Below are 20114 nucleotides of genomic sequence, written 5' to 3' on the forward strand. Positions count from 1 at the left end.
ACCCATTTCCCAGTGTGAAAATGTAAAATCTGGGGCTAAAACAAAACTTTGGTGGTAAAAATGTAATTATTCTTTCTTCATCACCCAAGGGTGTAAAATTCTGTGAGGCACATGTGGTGCCAACATGCTCACTGCACTTCTATATGAATTCATTGAGAGGTGTCATTTCTAAAATGGGGTCTTTTATGGGGAGTTTTGCTGTTTTGGCATCTTAAGGGCTCTACCAATGTGACATGGCACTGTCAAACCAGTCCAGCAAAATATGAACTCCAATATGGCGCTTCTTCCCTTTTGAACTTTGCACTGTGCCTCAAAAATAATTTTCGACCACATATGGGGTATCTGCGTACTCAGGAGAAATTGCACAACAAATTTTAGGGTCCATTTTCTCCTGCTATCCATGGGAAAATGAAAAAAAATTGGCTAAAACAACATTTTTGCTGGAAAAATATAACTTTTTCATTTTTACAGATCACAGTTGTAAAATTCTGTGAAGTACCTGTGGATTCAAGGTGGTCATCACACTTCTAGATATATTCCTTGAGTATCCAAAATGGGGTAATTTGTGGGGGTTTCTACTGTTTAGGCACATCAGGGACTCTCCAAATGCAAGATGGCGTCCACTAATTATTCCAGCAAATTTTGCTTTCAAAAAGTCAAATGGCGCTCCTTCCCTTCCAAACCCTGCTCTGCACCCAAACAGTAGTTTTCCTCCATATATTCAGCATTGGCGTACTCAGGAGAAATTACACAACAAATTGAATGGTGCAATTTCTCCTGTTACCATTATGGAAAGGCAAAATTTAGTGCTAGAAACAATTTTGTGTGTAATATGTTTGTAGGATTGCTGATTCCAATAGGTGGCACTATAGAGTACAAATCTTTTTTTTCTCTGAAGAGGCAATTTGCATGCGTGAAATATGTGAAATTGTTTTTCACGGTTCAATGTTATAAACTTCTTTGAAGCACCTGGGGGTTCAAGGTGCTCACCACATATCTTGATAAGTTACCTGAGGGGTCTAGTTTTCAAAATGGTGTCACTTGTGGGGGGTTTCCACTGTTTAGGCACATCAGGGGCTCTCCAAATGCAATGTGGCGTCTGCTAATTATTCCAGAAAATTTTGCATTAAAAAAGTCAAATGGCACTCCTTCCCTTCCGAGCCATGCCTTGCGCCCAAACAGTGGTTTTCCCCCACACAGGGGATATCGGCATGCTCAGGAGAAATTGCACAACAGATTTTGGGGTCTATTTTTCCTGGTACCTTTTCAAAAAGTAACATTTTTGTGAAAAAAAGTTAATCGTTCATTTTTTTCTTCCACATTCCAAAAATTCATGTGAAGCACCTGAAGGGTTAATAAACTTCTTGAATGTGGTTTTGAGTACCTTGAGGGGTGCTGTTTTTAGAATGGAGTCACTTTTTGGTATTTTCTTTCATATAGACCCCTCAAAGTCACTTCAAATGTGATGTCGTCCCTAAAAAATGGTTTTGTAAACTTTTTAGGAAAAATGAGAAATCACTGGTCAATCTTTAACCCTTATAACTTCCTAATAAAAAAAATAGCTTCAAAAATTGTGCTGATGTAAAGTAGATATGTGAGAAATGTTATTTATTAACTATTTTGTGTGACATATCTCTCTGATTTACGGGCAGAAGAATTCAAAGTTTGAAAATTGCAACATTTTCAAGATTTTTCTCAGAGTTTCAAAAATAATGTATCCCTTCTCTTTCTACATACTTTTTCCGATTTCTGGTTGGGGCCACCATTTAAACATAAAGCACCATTCTATCCTAAAATACTTTTTTAAGGGGTATATCAATTAATAACCCTCACTACAAGGATTCAATGTAATGAAGCACTGCAGTAAATGAATTTTCAAGATAAGTATATAATCTTTTTTTCTACATTTTGAAAGTTGGTGAGGTTTCTGTGGTCCCAGATATATATAATATAATAAAAATAGGAATCCTCCAACAATGAAAAGGTAGGTATAAAACTTCACTTTTATTGCAATTGATTTAAAAATTTATGACTGATATATCACAGAGGTTAGGGCAGACCGACGCATTTCGGAGTTCAAGTCTTAGTCAAACGTATCCCAGTGGCTCTGGGATTGTTTTTTTGTGACACATTGTACTTTAAGGTAGTGGTAAATTAAGGCAGATATTATTTCCGTTTATTCGTGAAAATATCTGAAATTTGGCGAACATTTTAAAAATTTTGCAATTTTCAAGCTTTTCATTTTTATGCCATTAAACCAGATAGTTATACCACACAAAATGGTAAATAAATAACATTTACCACATGTATATTTTATATCACCATCATTTTTTAAACATGTTTTAGTTGCTAAGAAGTTAGAAGGATTAAAAGTTTATCAGCAATTTTACATTTTCCCCAAAAATTTACAAAACCATTTTTTAGGGACCACATCTCATTTGAATTGACTTTGAGAGGCCTATTTGACAGAAAATATCCAAAAGTTACACCATTTCAAAAACTTCCACCCTCAAAGTACTCAAAAACACACTTAAGAAGTTTATTAACCTTTTAGGTGCTCCACAGGAATTAAACCAATGTGGAAGAAAAAAATGAAAATATAAATTTTTCTTACAAAATAAATTTGCTTTAGTCCCTCATGTTTGCAAGGGTACCAGGAGAAAATGGACACTAAAATTTGTTGTCCAAGTACACCAATACCCCATATGTGGTGGAAAACTACTGTTTGGATACACAGCAGGGCTCGGAAGGAAGGCGCACCATTTGACTTTTGAAGTGGAAAATTGGCTTGAATAGATATTGGATGCTATGTCGAGTTTGTAGAGCCTCTGTTGTACCTAAACAGTGCAAACTCAACAAAAGTGACCCCATTTTGGAAACTACAACCCTTAAGTAATTTATCTACATGTGTGGTGAGCACCTTGAACTCACAGGTGTTTCACAGAATTGATAACATTGAGCCATGAAAATAAGAAAATGACATTTTTCCCACAAAAATGTTGCATGAGCCCCACATTTTTCATTTTCACAAGAATAGCAGGAGAAAATAGACCCCAAAATTTGTTGTACAAATTCTCCTGAGTATGCCGATACCCCATGTGTGATGGGAAACCACTGCTTGGGCACACTGCTGAATTCCAAAAGGCAGGAGTGATGTTTTTGAGCTCATACCTTGATGGAATGGTCAGTGGACACCATGTTGCGTTTGGAGATCCCCAGATGGGCCTAAACAGTGGAAAACCTATATAAACCCATTTTGGAAACTATAGCACTCAAGAAATGTATCTAGATGTAAGGTGAGTGATCCCGCAGACTCCTTGTCGCTGTGAGTGGTCTGTGGACGCCCCCCTTTTTTTATGTGAGGACATTTCCCATTATTGGTTCCTATTTGCTTTGCCTCATTTATGAACATGGGACATTTGCTAAACTTGCTAAACTACCTATTGATTTGGTAGATGAATCATATAATATAATTAGTGGTTCATTCTGTTATTCCATTATTATATTACTAAAACTGTGTCTAGGTATTGTTGGCTGGGCATTCATTTGTAAGATAGTGACAGTGTCCGACAACGCTTATGTCATCATTTAATTGAGTGTAAACCACACTGGTTGCACATTTTCTTTATATTTTTTATACTAAGTGTGCACTATATAAATTAACTTTTTTAATGTGCAATTAGTCTGGTACTAGGTTTGAATAACTATATAGAATTTATGTGTATTTTCTGCATCTGGTATTGGTTTTGTATGACTATATTAATTTTATGTGCATTTTGAAGTTGATTGTATGTTATATTCGCATTGCATTGACAAAACTTTATGGTGACCACCGGAACATATATAAAATTCCATTTTTTATTTAAGTTGATTGGTTGAGTTGCGGACCCCACAGGTTTGTCCAATATTGATATTGGTACAAAATACTATAGCTAGTTGGCATATAGCATTAGCATTCTAGAGCAATGGTAATGTTTTTTCAGTTTGCATTTGTTCAGTATTCACCACTCCAGGGGTGATAATCCCATTTGCTGCTATTATGGTATGAAATTATGACACATTACATAGTGCGGGTGTTCTTGATCTTTATCTATAAATTTTGTGGTCCACTTTCTCTTGTTACCCTTGTGAAAATAAAAAAATAAACTTCTTAAATGTGGTTATGAGCACCTTGAGGGGTGCAGTTTTAGAATGGTATCACTTTTGGGTATTTTCTGTCATATAGACCCTCAAAGTCACTTCAAATGTTATGTGTCCCTAAAAAAATAGTTTTGTAAATTTTGTTGCAAAAATGAGATATCGCTGGTCAAATTTTAACCCTTATAACTTCATAACAAAAAAAAATTTGTTGCAGAAATTATGCTGATATAAAGTAGCCATGTAGGAAAGGATATTTATGAACTATTTTATGTGACATAACTCTCTCATTCAAGGGCATAAGATTTCAGAGTTTGAAAATTGCAAAATGTTCAAAATTTTTGCTAAATTTCAATTTTTTCAGTAATAAATGCAAGTCATATCAAAGAAATTTTAGCACATGAAGTACAATATTTCATGAAAAAAACATTCTCAGAATCAGTGGAATCCGTTAAAATGTTCCAGAGCTATTACCTCATAAAGTGACAGTAGTCTGAATTGCAAAATTTCCATCACTGATTTTTTTTATATTTCTACTATTTTTAAGAATTTTATTTTTACTTTTTTTCTTTTTCCCAGGATGGAATATCAACTTTTCATTGTCTGATCACTTACCTAATACCCTGCAATGCTTCTGCACTTGCGAATATTAGATCTGTGCATCTCACACAGGCAGGAGTGTCAGCTCCTGCTCTGAGCAGGAACTTACAGGCCACAGTTCCTGGGTAACCCCATTGCAATTTTTCGGCCCTGATTCACCATGGAGAACATCAGAACATCGCAATTACTATGTCGATTGATGTCGCTGTCACTATTGATAGCAGCATTAGAGGTGTTAAATGCCCTCGATCGGTTAGCACCCATAGTTTGTGTTTTTGCAGGGTGTCAACTGTAATATATAGCTGACACCTGCTGATGATGTTCTGTGAGTGAGCCGAACACACCTCCAGTGGTGCCTTACATATATGGCAGATGTCGTGATGGTGTTAAATATCAAAAATCTAAAAGTTTCCCTTTAAGCAACACAAACTCCTACTGCTGTGCTCTGGGTATTTCTTGAAGACTATTGGAAAGCCATTCCAGTTGACTACCTTATGAAGCTGCTTGCGAGAATAACAAGGGCGTATGAAGCTATATCAGAGTAAAAGGGTGGAACTTTAAAGAATCCAAGGTTTAACTCCCTTGACTCCCTGATATGTGTTTACACCCTAAGTCTGCATCTTTGCCAGTAGATGATGGCTGCATTATTTAGCAGTCATCTGTCTGTAAAAGTGTGATCTGTCAAAATATAAAATGAATTTACCCAATTAGTAAACAAGAACAAGAGAAACAGTTTGCCAGGTTCTTTTTACTGTATAATGAATACTGTAAATGAAAAAAAACAATTGTGGAATTGCTCTTGTTTTGCTACTTTGTTGCACTTGAAATTTTTTCTTCTGCTTTACAATCCATCACATGATAAAATGTAATCCAAAAGTACAATTTGTCCTGCAAAAAAACAATCCCTTATAAGGCTATGCTGGTAGAAAAATAAAAAAAAGTTTGGCTCTTGGAAAAATGGAAAGAAAAAATGAAAGCACAAAAACGGAAGATCGCCCTGTCGGAAAAGGGTGAAAACTTATATTGGTGTGTTTCACATGTTTCTTTACTCCTTATTTCCATATTTGTTCTCTCGTGATTTTGCTGCCTTCTATCTGAATCTACATGTGCACATTGCAACAAGAACAAAAAAAATGTTGCATTAATAGCTTTCTCTAAACCTTTGAGTGGTAATTTAGCACTAGCAATATTTGATCAGGGTGCAGGGATATTATTTGTTCACTTTGGTTATTATTTGCTTACAGTATAGCTACAATTTAGATGTATATTCTACCTATTCATTAAGAGGGCAAATTGTGGAACATATATATATGTGGTACAGGAGTTATGCAGAAATTTAGAATATCCTCCAAGAGAAAATCTCTTCACCTGTGGTTGGTCAGTTATTTTGGGAGTCTAGCAGTACCCCTGTTAAACATGTCAGCTGAGAGATATGATTTATACTTTTGTTAAAGTGATTTACTCTACAAAGAGAACAAAAATAAAAAGAGGACAAGACTCTCAACAATTGTGTAAATGCTTTAAGAATGCTTGTGTGTAACAGATTAAAAAATGCAAAATCTAAAGGATTTAAGTGCATCAGCATTTTTGAAGGTCAGTAGGATGGCAATATAGAAGCAATACCATTTTCTTTCATAAATCCATATCATTTACATATCTAAAAAAATCCATTTTATTTGTACATGACTTTTAAGTACTTTTTTTGACTAAAATGGATTGTGATTTAAAGCCTCAAGTGCTTGGAATACAAAATTACTTTATTGGACAAAGCCAGGCTGTACATTATTTTATCTCTGGAAGATACTAGAGGAAGGTAATGATCGCAGTCAATCAATAACCTAATATATATATATTTAATTATTATTATTATTCTACTAAGGGATAGATGAGTGCACCAGATAAATGAGAAGCTGTTATTCTGTGAAAGGCATTTCAAAGAAAAATAGTTTAAACTAATCATTTTACATGTGCTGATTAGTGATGAGCGAGCATGCTCACCACTGCTCGGTACTTGCCCGAGCATCTCTCTGCTCGAGATGCGTGGTGCTCTGCGAGTATTTCCTGGTTGCTTGGGCGGGAGCTCGGGTCCCCTCCCTGCATGTTTGGAGCTTTTTAGAGAGCCAATGAACATGCATGGATTGCCTGCTACACACTGCAATGCCGTAGCCATGTTGGTTGTGGCATTACAGTGATTGGCTGGCCTCACAGCATCATCAGGTCTATAACAGACCTGGCGCCGCCATGCTCGTCACAGTCTACCCCGGAAACAGGCAGTGTAAGGAGAGGTGCAGCTGAGGTAGGGAGAGATTTGGTTGCTTATTAGTTAGTGTAGGTATACCACAACATCTATATTTATCCATCTGAACTAACAGTCCTTCTGAGGACTAATCCAGCTGCATATTTTCAGTGGTGAAGGTGATAGCAGGAGTTCAGCAGGCAGGCAGTGTATGTGGCAGACTGCAGTGCATATAGTGCAAGAGTGTCCATTGAACGTCCTGTTAGTCTAGGTATTCCACAACACCGTTTTTCTGCTCCATTTGCTTGTTGCCACTGCAGAATACAGCCAGGTCCTTTCCATATTACAGCGATAAAAATCCAGAACGTGGAAAATATCGGCCTCCATTTCAATTTTGTTGCAGTTTGTTAGTGAAGTTATTGACACCAGGTTGCTGTGAAAAATAGTAACCTACAGACCAGCTATTTAAAACTGTGGTTTTCTGTCACACGAATCACATACAAGTTCGCTCCAAATTCTGCCATTTCTGGTCTCCATTTAAATTTTGTTGCAGTGTGTTAGGGAAGTTATTGACACCAGGTTGCTGTGCAAAATAGTAATCTACAGGCCAGCTCTTTAAAACTGTGGTTTTCCCTCACACATATCACATATACTGTAAGTTCACTCCAAATTCAGCCATTTCTGGCCTCCATTTAAATTTTGTTGCAGTGTGTCAGCCTAGTTATTGACACCAGGTCGCTGTAAAAATAGTAACCTACAGGCCAGCTATTTAAAACTGTGGTTTTTCGTCACACGTATCACATATAAGTTTGCTCCAAATTCAGCCATTTCTGGCCTCTATTAAAATTTTGTTGCAGTGTGTCAGCCAAGTTATTGACACCAGGTTGCTGTGAAAAATAGTAATCTACAGGCCAGCTCTTTAAAACTGTGGTTTTCCATCACACGTATCACATATAAGTTCGCTCCAAATTCTGCCATCTCTAGCCTCCATTTAAATTTTGTTGCAGTGTGTCAGTGAAGTTATTGACACGAGGTTGCTGTGAAAAATAGTAACCTACAGGCCAGCTATTTAAAACTGTGGTTTTCCGTCACACGTATCTGTGTCACCCTGGCCTGGATGCCACAAAATGTAATAAAGCTGTGTCTGAGAGCAAGGGGGAGGTTCTCTAGTCAGGGGAACATTAGCATGCAGTACCTCCTGTCTCAGGCCAGTAGGGGGAGCAGGCTGCCCCTATAAAAGCTGGTGCTGGGGGCAGGGTTAGAGAGAGCTGGACGACCTGTCTCAGGATTCAGGTCCCAGAGCAGAGAGGGACAGACAGTTGTATTGCACCTAAGAGGAAGTGTGGCAGGAGGAGAGCCACAAGCCAGAGACAAGAGGCGAAGTGAGCCTGTCTTGGCAGATAAAGGACTTAATTCACCAGACTTTGGTGTCTTAGGTAGAGATGAGCGTTGTTCTACTCGAACTGTTCGCCAATCTCAAATTCGAGCTGTTTTGGGCGGTGTTCGAGCCGGTCGGCGAACACGAACAATTTGAGAAAAATTCGGCTGTTCGAGGTTATGTTCGATAACTGTTCGTGCACCAAAATCATAACTGGATTTTTTCTCAGTAATGATGAAAATTAATGTTAATACGCAGTTTGAGTGTACAGCGGGGCGGGGGGAGGGGCAGGGGATGGATCTCTGCAGGAACAATGAAGATCTCCATTTTTTTTTCTCTTTCCCGCATTTGCAGTGGGGAGGTGCAATCTGTCAGCCTATCAGCAGCGCACACACGGAGCGAAGTGCTTTTTTTCACACAAGCAAGGGCATGTGTGATTGGCAGTGTATGTCACATGTCCTTGCCCTATAAGACCAAGCCATTTTCCCCGTCGCCACCATTTTCTCACTGCTGCAGCTGCGTGTTAGACGGCACCGCTGTTGCTGTGTGCGCTATACCTTGTTAATTTCAAGCCAATTTTCGCACAAATATACAGATAGCTTGGGAGTAGGGAATAGTTGTGATTGCAGTCCTTTTAAGGACTAGGTTACAGCATTTCCTACGACTTTTATCAGGCAGGTCTGTGCTCTTAAATAGATAGATTGTGGGAGTAAAGACTAATTGTAATTGGAGTCCTTTTCAGGACTAGGTTACATCAGTTCCTATCAGTTTTTGCCAGGCAGGTCTGTGCCAGTGCTGTGCAAGTTTTTTTCACAGCATTTGGCTGAATCTAGCAAAGCTAATCCTTTTTGGCCTATTGCAGAGTGTGTTAGTCAGTGGAGTAGCCTATCTGTGTTGCAAGATATACCACCTGTGTATAGAATACCAATTTTTTTACTGCACCTAGTGAAGTAAAATCTTTTGGGCATAGCATCATTCTATTAGTCCATCTATACTGACCTCCATCAGGTTGCAAACTGAATATAATTTTTTTCTGCATCTAGCTCTGAAAAAATATTTGGGCTTCTAGCAGTGTGTGGGACTTGGTCTATTAGTCCATGTATACTGACCTCCATCAGGTTGCAAATTAAAAATAATTTTTTTCTTCATTTAGCTCTGAAAAAATATTTGGGCTTCTAGCAGTGTGTGGGACTTGTTCTATTAGTCCTTCTATACTGACCTCCAGCAGGTTGCAAATTGAATATAATTTTTTTCTGCATCTAGCTCTGAAAAAATATTTGGGCTTCTAGCGGTGTGTGGGACTTGGTCTATTAGTCCATCTATACTGACCTCCATCAGGTTGCAAATTAAAAATAATTTTTTTCTGCATCTAGCTCTGAAAAAATATTTGGGCTTCTAGCAGTGTGTGGGACTTGGTCTATTAGTCCATCTATACTGACCTCCATCAGGTTGCAAATTAAAAATAATTTTTTTCTTCATTTATCTCTGAAAAAATATTTGGGCTTCTAGCAGCGTGTGGGACTTGTTCTATTAGTCCATCTATACTGACCTCCATCAGGTTGCAAATTAAAAATAATTTTTTTCTGCATCTAGCTCTGAAAAAATATTTGGGCTTCTAGCAGTGTGTGGGACTTGGTCTATTAGTCCATCTATACTGACCTCCATCAGGTTGCAAATTAAAAATAATTTTTTTCTGCATCTAGCTCTGAAAAAATATTTGGGCTTCTAGCAGTGTGTGGGACTTGGTCTATTAGTCCATCTATACTGACCTCCATCAGGTTGCAAATTGAATAAAAAAATTTTCTGCATCTAGCTCTGAAAAAATATTTGGGCTTCTAGCGGTGTGTGGGACTTGGTCTATTAGTCCATCTATACTGACCTCCATCAGGTTGCAAATTAAAAATAATTTTTTTCTGCATCTAGCTCTGAAAAAATATTTGGGCTTCTAGCAGTGTGTGGGACTTGGTCTATTAGTCCATCTATACTGACCTCCATCAGGTTGCAAATTAAAAATAATTTTTTTCTTCATTTAGCTCTGAAAAAATATTTGGGCTTCTAGCAGTGTGTGGGACTTGTTCTATTAGTCCTTCTATACTGACGTCCAGCAGGTTGCAAATTGAATATAATTTTTTTCTGCATCTAGCTCTGAAAAAATATTTGGGCTTCTAGCGGTGTGTGGGACTTGGTCTATTAGTCCATCTATACTGACCTCCATCAGGTTGCAAATTAAAAATAATTTTTTTCTGCATCTAGCTCTGAAAAAATATTTGGGCTTCTAGCAGTGTGTGGGACTTGGTCTATTAGTCCATCTATACTGACCTCCATCAGGTTGCAAATTAAAAATAATTTTTTTCTGCATCTAGCTCTGAAAAAATATTTGGGCTTCTAGCAGTGTGTGGGACTTGGTCTATTAATCTATCTATACTGACCTCCATCAGGTTGCAAATTAAAAATAATTTTTTTCTTCATTTAGCTCTGAAAAAATATTTGGGCTTCTAGCAGTGTGTGGGACTTGTTCTATTAGTCCTTCTATACTGACCTCCAGCAGGTTGCAAATTGAATATAATTTTTTTCTGCATCTAGCTCTGAAAAAATATTTGGGCTTCTAGCGGTGTGTGGGACTTGGTCTATTAGTCCATCTATACTGACCTCCATCAGGTTGCAAATTAAAAATAATTTTTTTCTGCATCTAGCTCTGAAAAAATATTTGGGCTTCTAGCGGTGTGTGGGACTTGGTCTATTAGTCCATCTATACTGACCTCCATCAGGTTGCAAATTAAAAATATTTTTTTTCTGCATCTAGCTCTGAAAAAATATTTGGGCTTCTAGCAGTGTGTGGGACTTGGTCTATTAGTCCTTCTATACTGACCTCCATCAGGTTGCAAATTGAATAAAAAAATTTTCTGCATCTAGCTCTGAAAAAATATTTGGGCTTCTAGCGGTGTGTGGGACTTGGTCTATTAGTCCATCTATACTGACCTCCATCAGGTTGCAAATTAAAAATAATTTTTTTCTGCATCTAACCCAGCCAATAGTTTTGGCCTAATACCACAGTTTGGCCACTCAGCTCTGCTCGGTTACCATCCATTGTTTTTTTGTGCAAACAACTCCAGAGTTGTGAATTAGTTAACCACCAAAATGAGTGGAAAAAGGCCTGCTGCTGGTGGAAAGGGGAATAGGCGTGTTGGGAAGGGGAAAAAAGGTTGTGTCCGTGGGGTAGGTGCAGAAGAAAGACCATCTTCCAGCCAAACTAAAATGTCTACTTCTTTTAGCGGACAATGTGATAAGATCCCTTTCTTACGGCCACGCCAATCGCTACAAATTCCAGATGAGGCACAAAAACAGCAGGTGCTTCAACGGATATCAAGTGCTCCTTTAAGTGGGCTCTCCTCCACATCAACTTCAACATCACAAATACTCCAGTCCTCAAAGGTGTCACCCAAATCGCACTTGCTTCCTCACAGCTCCCAAATCTCCAGCTGCCCGTCTGAGTATGAGGTAGAACAGATGGTTGAGTCTGCAGAGCTGTTTACTCATACTATAGCCTGGGAATCAGAGGTCGACTCCAGCGCTTCTGTGAATCCAGACGAGGAAATGATCTGCACTGATGCCCAGAATCTTTATGAGTCGGATCCAGGACCAGACGCAGAAGGTTCTGACCATAATGTAGACCCTCATTCCCAAACTGTAACTCCTGTTGGTGGAGACAATGAGGAAGATGATGATAAGACTCAAATACCTGATTGGAGCGACAACTTTAGTTTTTTGTCAGGGCAGGAACAGGTTGGCTCTGAGGACGACGGGTGTGATAACGCACAGGGTGATGATGATGAGGTCGGAGATCCCACTTACTGTCAACCCACAGTCAGCCAAGAGATGAGGTCAGCAGAGGAGGTGGAGGAAGATGCTAGTGACGACGAGGTCAGGTTGCGCCTTCCTGGACAGAGACGTAGTACTGGAAGCACGTCAACAACTGCATCCTCAAACACAACTCTGCCTCCCACCACAAGTCGTGGTGGCTCTTCAGGTCGCATGGGTGCTAAGCCTTGCATAGCCTGGGCATTTTTTCAGATCGATAAAGATGACCCAACTCGTGTTATCTGTAACATTTGTCAGCAAAAGCTAAGTAGAGGCCAAAAAATACATAGTTTGAGTACTTCATGCATGAACCGGCACATGGACATGAAGCATAAGTTGCAGTGGGAAGCTCAGTGTGCTACAATGCGGTCTAGCCGGCCGGGCCAACCACCGTCTGCCATATCTTGTGCATCCGCGGCCTCTTCATCCTCTGTGACTGGGGGGACAGCAGTCACACCTGTTTTGGGGCGCAGACCTGCCACCTCTTTACCCGCAACAGCCAGCGTGATTGGCAGGTCATCATTTTCTTTGGAGGTGGTAACACCAGCTGGTCTTGAGCGCTGTCCGACATCGATAGCACCACCTTTGGATCAAGGCAACCTAACATGTCCGCCTGCATCTTCCTCACAGACCGGCAGTTTGCCGGGGACACCCTTATCAACCCCGTCTAAGCACAATAGCCAGCCCTCGGTCCCTCAGATGTGGACAAGTAAAAGACCATTTCCTCCTAGCCATGAGAAAGCTAAGAGGTTGAATTTCACCATCTGCAAGCTCTTGGCTACATAAATGCTGCCTTTCCGCCTGGTGGACACAGAGGATTTTCGAGACCTTATGTCCGTCGCAGTGCCCCAGTACCAGATGCCCAGTCGGCACTACTTCTCAAAGAAAGGTGTGCCTGCGCTCCACCAGCATGTCGCACACAACATCACCGCTTCTTTGAGAAACTCTGTGTGTGACAGGGTGCATTTCACCACAGACACTTGGACGAGTAGGCATGGACAGGGGCGTTACATGTCGCTGACTGGGCACTGGGTAACTATGGTGACAGCAGGACAAGGGGCTGCTGTCCAAGTCTTGCCGTCCCCACGAGTTGTGCGTCAATCCTCTTTATGTCATTTTTCCTCCACTGCTTCTGCCTCCTCAACCTCCTCTCGGTCTTCCACCTGCACCCAAAGCCTGTCTGGTCATGCCACAAGCTTTCTAACTGCGCAGAAGGGATCCTGCACACCTCCTTACTATGCTGGCAGTAGGGCTCAACGTCATCAGGCGGTTTTTACATTGAAATGTCTGGGAAATGTGAGTCACACAGCTGAGGAGTTGTGGTCAGCTCTGGAGAACCAATTTCATGAATGGTTGTCTCCACTGGACCTGAAACCAGGGAAGGCCGTGTGCGACAATGCTGCAAACCTGGGTGCGGCCCTTCGCCGGGGCAATGTCACACACGTGCCTTGTATGGCTCACGTGTTGAACCTGGTTGTCCAGCAATTTTTAGCCCACTATCCCAGACTAGATGGCCTTCTGCAGAGGGCACGGTCGCTGTGTGCTCACTTCCGCCGTTCGCATCCCGCAGCTCAGCGACTTACATCTCTACAGAAGTCGTTGGGCCTGCCACTTCACCGGCTAAAATGCGATGTGCCTACCCGGTGGAATTCAACTCTGCACATGTTGCAGCGACTGTGGCAGCACCGACAAGCCCTGGTGCAATACGTTCTGACGTATAGCCTGGGCCAACGAGATTCAGAGGTGGGGCAAATCACGCTGGAGGAGTGGTCTCAGATCAGGGACCTATGCACCCTTCTGCACAGTTTTGAAATGGCGACGAAGATGTTTAGTGCTGACGATGCCATTATCAGCATGACTATTCCGGTGATTTACATGCTGGAGCACATGTTAAACAGAATTCGGAGTCAGGTGGTGGCACAAGAGGAGGTGGAGGAAGTAGAGGAGGAGGAGTTGTATGCGGAAGGGCTAACATCTGCAAGGTCCAGACGGTCGGCAGCACCAAGGCAGCAGGCATGTGAGGGTGGGGGAGATGGTTTTACCAGGGCGCATGGTAGCAGCCAAACTAGTGAGGAAGGTGCAGGAGCCCAGGAAGAAGTGGAGGACGAACTGATGGAAGACTCATCAGATGAGGGAGACCTTGATCACATTTCTGTTGTGCGAGGTTGGGGGGAGAGGACAGAGGAAGGAAGCATGATTGTTACCTCGCCACCAACACAACAGGGACTTGGTGCTCCTGGATGCGCAACACACATGAGTGCCTTCTTGCTGCACTACCTGCAACATGACCCTCGAATTGTGAGAATTAGAAATAATCCTGACTACTGGGTTGCCACACTGTTAGATCCCCGGTACAAAAGTAAATTTGCAGAAATTATTCCTGCCATAGAAAGGGAGGCACGCATGCAGGAGTATCAGCAGAGACTGTTGCAGAATCTTACATGTGCTTTTCCACAAAATACCAGTGGTGCACGTAGTGAATCTCACAGTTCCAACTTGCCAACCGTGGGACCGTCAAGTGTTCAGCACTCAAACCGTAACAGAACCACAGTATCTGCTGGTAACATCAATTTTGCGGAATCATTTCACCACTTTTTTAGCCCATCCTTTGCAAGGCCACAGGAGACAAGAAGTCTGACACATAGTCAACGCCTAGAGACGATGGTACAGGAGTATCTCCAAGTAAACATTGAAGCCACGACTGTGTCACTGGACCCTTGCTCTTTTTGGGCTTCCAATCTGGATAATTGGCCGGAGCTAGCCACTTACGCCTTGGAGATCTTGTCATGCCCCGCAGCCAGCGTTCTGTCTGAACGTGTGTTCAGCGCTGCTGGTGGTGTGCTGACAGATAAGCGCACGCGGCTCTCCACTGATAATGTAGACAGACTCACGTTCATAAAGATGAACAAATCATGGATCCGAAACGACTTTTCTACCCCTGTGTCATCCTGGGGAGAGTAAAAGCTTGATGATTGGTTAAAATCACCCTACCAACCGTTTTAAGCTTTCAAATTACTAATCATGTTTATCTGTATCTTGACTGGAAAATAATTTGGGCTTTGTAGCAGTGTGCAGCACTGATCCTATTAGGCCATCTATAATAAGCTTCACCAGATTTAAAATTAAAAATAATTTTTAGCTGCATCTAGCCCGGAAAATAATTTTGGGGCTCCGAGATGCGCAAGACACATACGTGCCTTCTTGCTGCACTACCTGCAGCATGACCCTCATATTGTCAGAATTCGAAGTAATCATGACTACTGGGTTGCCACACTGTTAGATCCCCCAAACTTTTCGATCAACCTTTTCATTTTAATAAAGACCAAAAAATGGTCATTTTTGAAATTATAAGCATTAGCAGGTTGTTAGAAACTGAAATCAAACAGTTTTCAACTCAAAACTTTATTCTAGGTGATGTTACATTTTCACATAGGACCCCTTGTTCGAAAGGAGCTTCTGAACTCTCTCGTCCATTGAATTTGTCAGGTTTTGGATGGTTTCTGCTTCAATTGTTTTGCATGAGGACAGAATACCCTCCCAGAGCTGTTGCTTAGATGTGAACTGCCTCCTGCCATCATAGACACTCCTTTTAATGATGCTCCAAAGGTTCTGAATGGGGTAGAGGTCAGGGGAGCATGGGGGTCACACCATAAGTTTGTCCCCTTTTATGCCCATATCAGCCAGAGATGCAGATGTTTTATGTGCAGCATGAGATGGTGCATTATCATGCAGAAAAATGATCTTGCTGTGAAATACACGGTTCTTCTTCTTGAACCATGGCAGGAAGTGCTGTTTGAGAAAATCCACATACATTATGGAGTTCATCTTTAGCGCCTTCAGGGATCCTAAAGGGGCCGACAATCTCTCTCCCCATGATTCCAGCCCAAAACATTACTCCACCTCCTCCTTGTTGGCGCTGTAGCCGTGTTTGCGTGGGGTGTCCATCAACCAGCCATCCTCCACTCCATTCATCTGGACCATCGAGCGCTGCACGGCACTCATCCGTGAACAAAACAGTTTTGAAATCAGTCTTCATGTAATGTTTGGCCCACTGGAGCCGTTTCTGCTTGTGTGAAGTGGATAGAGGAGGTCGACAGGATGGCGTATGCACAGCTGCAAACCTCTGAAGGACCCTGCATCTTGTTGTTCGGGGGACGTTGGAGGCACAAGCAGCTTCAAAAACTTGTCTGCTGCTATGACAAGGCTTTTTTGCCGCTGCTCTTTCAACCTGACGTAATTGCCTGTAGGAAAGAGTCCTCAATTTGCCCTTATCAGCACGCACACGTGTGTACTGTGAATCAGCTACATACTTCTTGATTGCCAAGACACTTCATCCTGATCATCGCACAATGTTGATTGTAGTCATGCCTTGACCTAAACACTCCACAATTTGTTGCTTCTCAGCAGCCGACACATCCTTTTTCTTTCCCATTTTGGCAGAAAATGTAGGCTGCTTAATAATGTGAGAGAGCCTTCTTAAGTAGTCTTGCCTTTCATTGGACACACCTGCCAAACTAATTAGCACAGGTGTCTGCAATTGCTTACAGTGATATAAAGAGCCCTGACACACATCACCATCAATGAGTTTAACTGACAAACAAACAAATTCTTCCCTTATCACTCCTAAACACTTTTTGCATAATAATTTGGAACGCGGTGTACATGTGCTTTTCCACAAAACACCAGTGGTTCACGTAGTGAATCTTACAGTTCTAACTTGCCAACCGTGGTCTGTATGGAATTGTTCAATAAAGGGCCCAAAATTAAGATAACATAGATGGGAGAGGTCTCTATGAATAGGAATTCCTAAGTATTTGATACCCTGTGAGGGCCAGGCAAAGGGAAAGTTGGACTGGATGGAATCCTATATGGATTTAGGGAGGGAAACATCGAGGGCCTCAGACTTCGCTGCATTGATTTTAAAATTTTACCATGTAACAAAGTGATCTATTTCAGCCATAACAGCAGGGATGGATATATGTGATTGAGTGATATATACTAGGACATCATCAGCAAATAGAGAGCACTTGTACTCGGTGCCTCCCACCTCAATCCACCTAATATTGGGGTTATGGCGAATTGATGAGAGCAGGTGCTCCGTCACTAGGATGTATAAGAGAGGGGACAGAGGACATCCCTGCCTTGTCCCATTGGTGATTGTGAAAGGTGATGAAAATGTTCTGACGCACCCCCTGGGCCTTGACACACCCGAAGCCGGACCCTTTTTGGTGGATGCTGGTGGTTGTAGTCTTCGTGGCGGCGATCCGGTTCCGTGGCTCAGGGCGGTCAAACCAGTGGCGGAACTATTTATGTGGTTTTGATGTTTAAATGTCCGACTACGCCACCCGTGGATTGCGGTCAGAGTGAACCGCCGCTACAGGGCAGACCGCTAAGGCTGGTGTTGTGGGTGCAGCAGAGCGTAGCATAACTCCCCACGGGAGGAGTATAGCCTCAGGGCAGTGTATGCGGAGGATGGGGGTGATGGTGCAGGGCAGCAGCAGTAACGACACGGAGTCAGTGATGCAGTTCAGGGCCTTTACTCACAGTTCTTATTATCCAGACCACGTCTGCAGGTAACGGCTGCCCACGTCGTACTGTGCTCACCAGGTGAGGGGCTCAGACAACTCCCAGATAACTTTGGAGCGCTTCACAGGACCCCCTTTGTGTGTCCTTTGTCTGGCCTTTCTTACCAACACTTCTGTCCGGCTGCCTCGGGCCTCCTCTTGGTAAACTTGGCGCCAGTTTCCCTGACCCTATGTGGTGCCTTCCTAGCGGGTGGAGCAAGGGGCTGCGCCACATAAAATGTCAGAGCCTCCGGTTTCTAGCTGAGGGTCGTTTCCTGCCTCCACTAGTTCGGGGACCGGTCTCCCCCTTTGGCCTGACCCCTCCACGCAGGTGGATTCGGGCGTGCGGTGGCGACTCGCCCGTCCGCACCCCTGGGATCCCTTCATTCCTCGTTCCTGGAGCCTTCTCCGCTCCTCTTCCTTCTTTCTCCCTCTTGCAGGCCTGGGCCTCTGTTACTAGGCCCGCCTCCGGAGCAGAGCTCATGCAGAGCCCCTGCTCCCTGCCACTTCTGCTCAGACTTCTCTGCACTGAACTAAGATGGTGCCCACCTTTTATACTCCCTTCTCAATGCACCCAGGAACTGCTTCCTCCCTGCTCCTGCACTGCAGGGTTCCCCTTCCTCAGTGTTCCCTCCCCCCACTCCAGCCAGGGACAGGGACTGTCGTGCCCATCTCAGGGGCATATTGGTCGCCCTGCCCCACGGTAATGTGGTGTAATGCATGCAGGTGTCGGGTCCTGATCCACACTCCATCCTTATCTGAGAGTGAGATATCACACCTCTGGGTGAGGTGCAATACGTCTGTAGCAACCGAGCCCTCGGTGCTACAGTTCCATTTATCTTCAGCCTAGGTGACGTATTGTGATACAGGGCCGTGATTTTGGCTATAAAAGGGTCCCCTAGACCCCTACCCCAAGCTTTTTAAGAGAATCATATATGGCGTGCCAGGAGACTCTATGGAATGCTTTCTCAGCATCCAACGAGAGTATCTACTTACAAATTTTTAACTGCATCTAGCCCAAGAAATACTTTGTGCCTAGTAGCAGTGTCTGCTAGTCAGCGGATTATCCCGGCTGTTAAGCAAGCTACACCACCTGTAGTTTGGACACTTAATTTTTTCAAAGGAAATGCTTCGGGACCATGGGATACTTAGTGAAGAGCATCAGGAGGCACCCCAAGGCATAGGGGCTGGGACTGGCACTAGGATGCCTTGCGGTGGACAGCCGAGCTCGATCCTTATAAAAGCTTTTTAACTGCAGCAGCTTTAGTGGACGCTACTGGAGCTGGAATTACGCGGCTGCTGGCATGAGACTTGCCCTCCAATAGATCCTTGTAAATGGATTTAAAGTGTATTCATTCAAATTAGAGGGACAATTTAAATTAAAAAGCTTAGAGCTGCCTCCACCACAGGGGGGCTCTCTCGACCCACCAGCGGACAGGCACCAGTATTGGGAGAGGGGGGCTGGCCGTCAGGGTTCACCGCGGCTCTGGCACAAACCCGGCGACACGGAGGTGGCACGGGCAGGAGCGGACTGGCCGTCTCGGCTTCTCACTTTTTGGATTTTAGAAGGGCATGACATGCCTATATCTGTGTCTCCCCCTCCTTTTACTCCTCCACCTCTTTTCTTTTCGCATGACTATATGTACTTGTCACTTTTCCATGTGTTAGTTGTGTCTTCTGAGCAGTTTGTCAGCTTTTGGACACCTTTGAAGGTGTTTTCTATGTGTTTCTATGTGTTTTTGTTTGCCTGCCATTGGTTTTAACGGTGTTCGAAGGTGTTCGACGAACAGTTCGACGAACAGTTCGGCGAACACACGGGTGTTCGACGAACCGAACTCGAACACTACGGGGGTGGCTCAACACTAGTCTTAGGCTGGGAGGATTCCACATCCTACAGCAAATAACCTGTCCGCAGGGGACTGAATGTTCCTTGGCCTAAGAAGCCTGGAGGCTCTGCCACAACAGAAGGGACCTGTAAAGCCGTACCAGGCCGGGAGCAGAAAGGAACCCACGTCGCAGGCCATACAGGTGAGAGTACACGGAAAGCTCGGAAACGTGGGCTGTTACCCTATCAGGAGGCGATAGCCAGAAGGAGCGCAGAAAGCACGGTAGGCCTACACCCTCACCCTGACCAGGGCCAATTTCCCCATTGCTCTCAGACATCCAGGTCCCCTCCTAGCCGGGATTGTTTGTGGGTCAGTTTACCTGTTCTAGTAAAGACCCTGGACTGCAACCTGTTGTCTGTGTGCTCCTTTCTCCTCCAGCACTATCAGCACTGGGACTCTCACCACCATCACTCCCACCATCCACTACACTGCCCTGGGGCCGCACTCTTCCCGTG

The sequence above is a fragment of the Phyllobates terribilis genome, unplaced genomic scaffold, assembly GCF_046119375.1.
Source record: "Phyllobates terribilis strain yellow unplaced genomic scaffold, ASM4611937v1 Scaffold_2__4_contigs__length_985480577, whole genome shotgun sequence".
NCBI lineage: Eukaryota > Metazoa > Chordata > Amphibia > Anura > Dendrobatidae > Phyllobates > Phyllobates terribilis.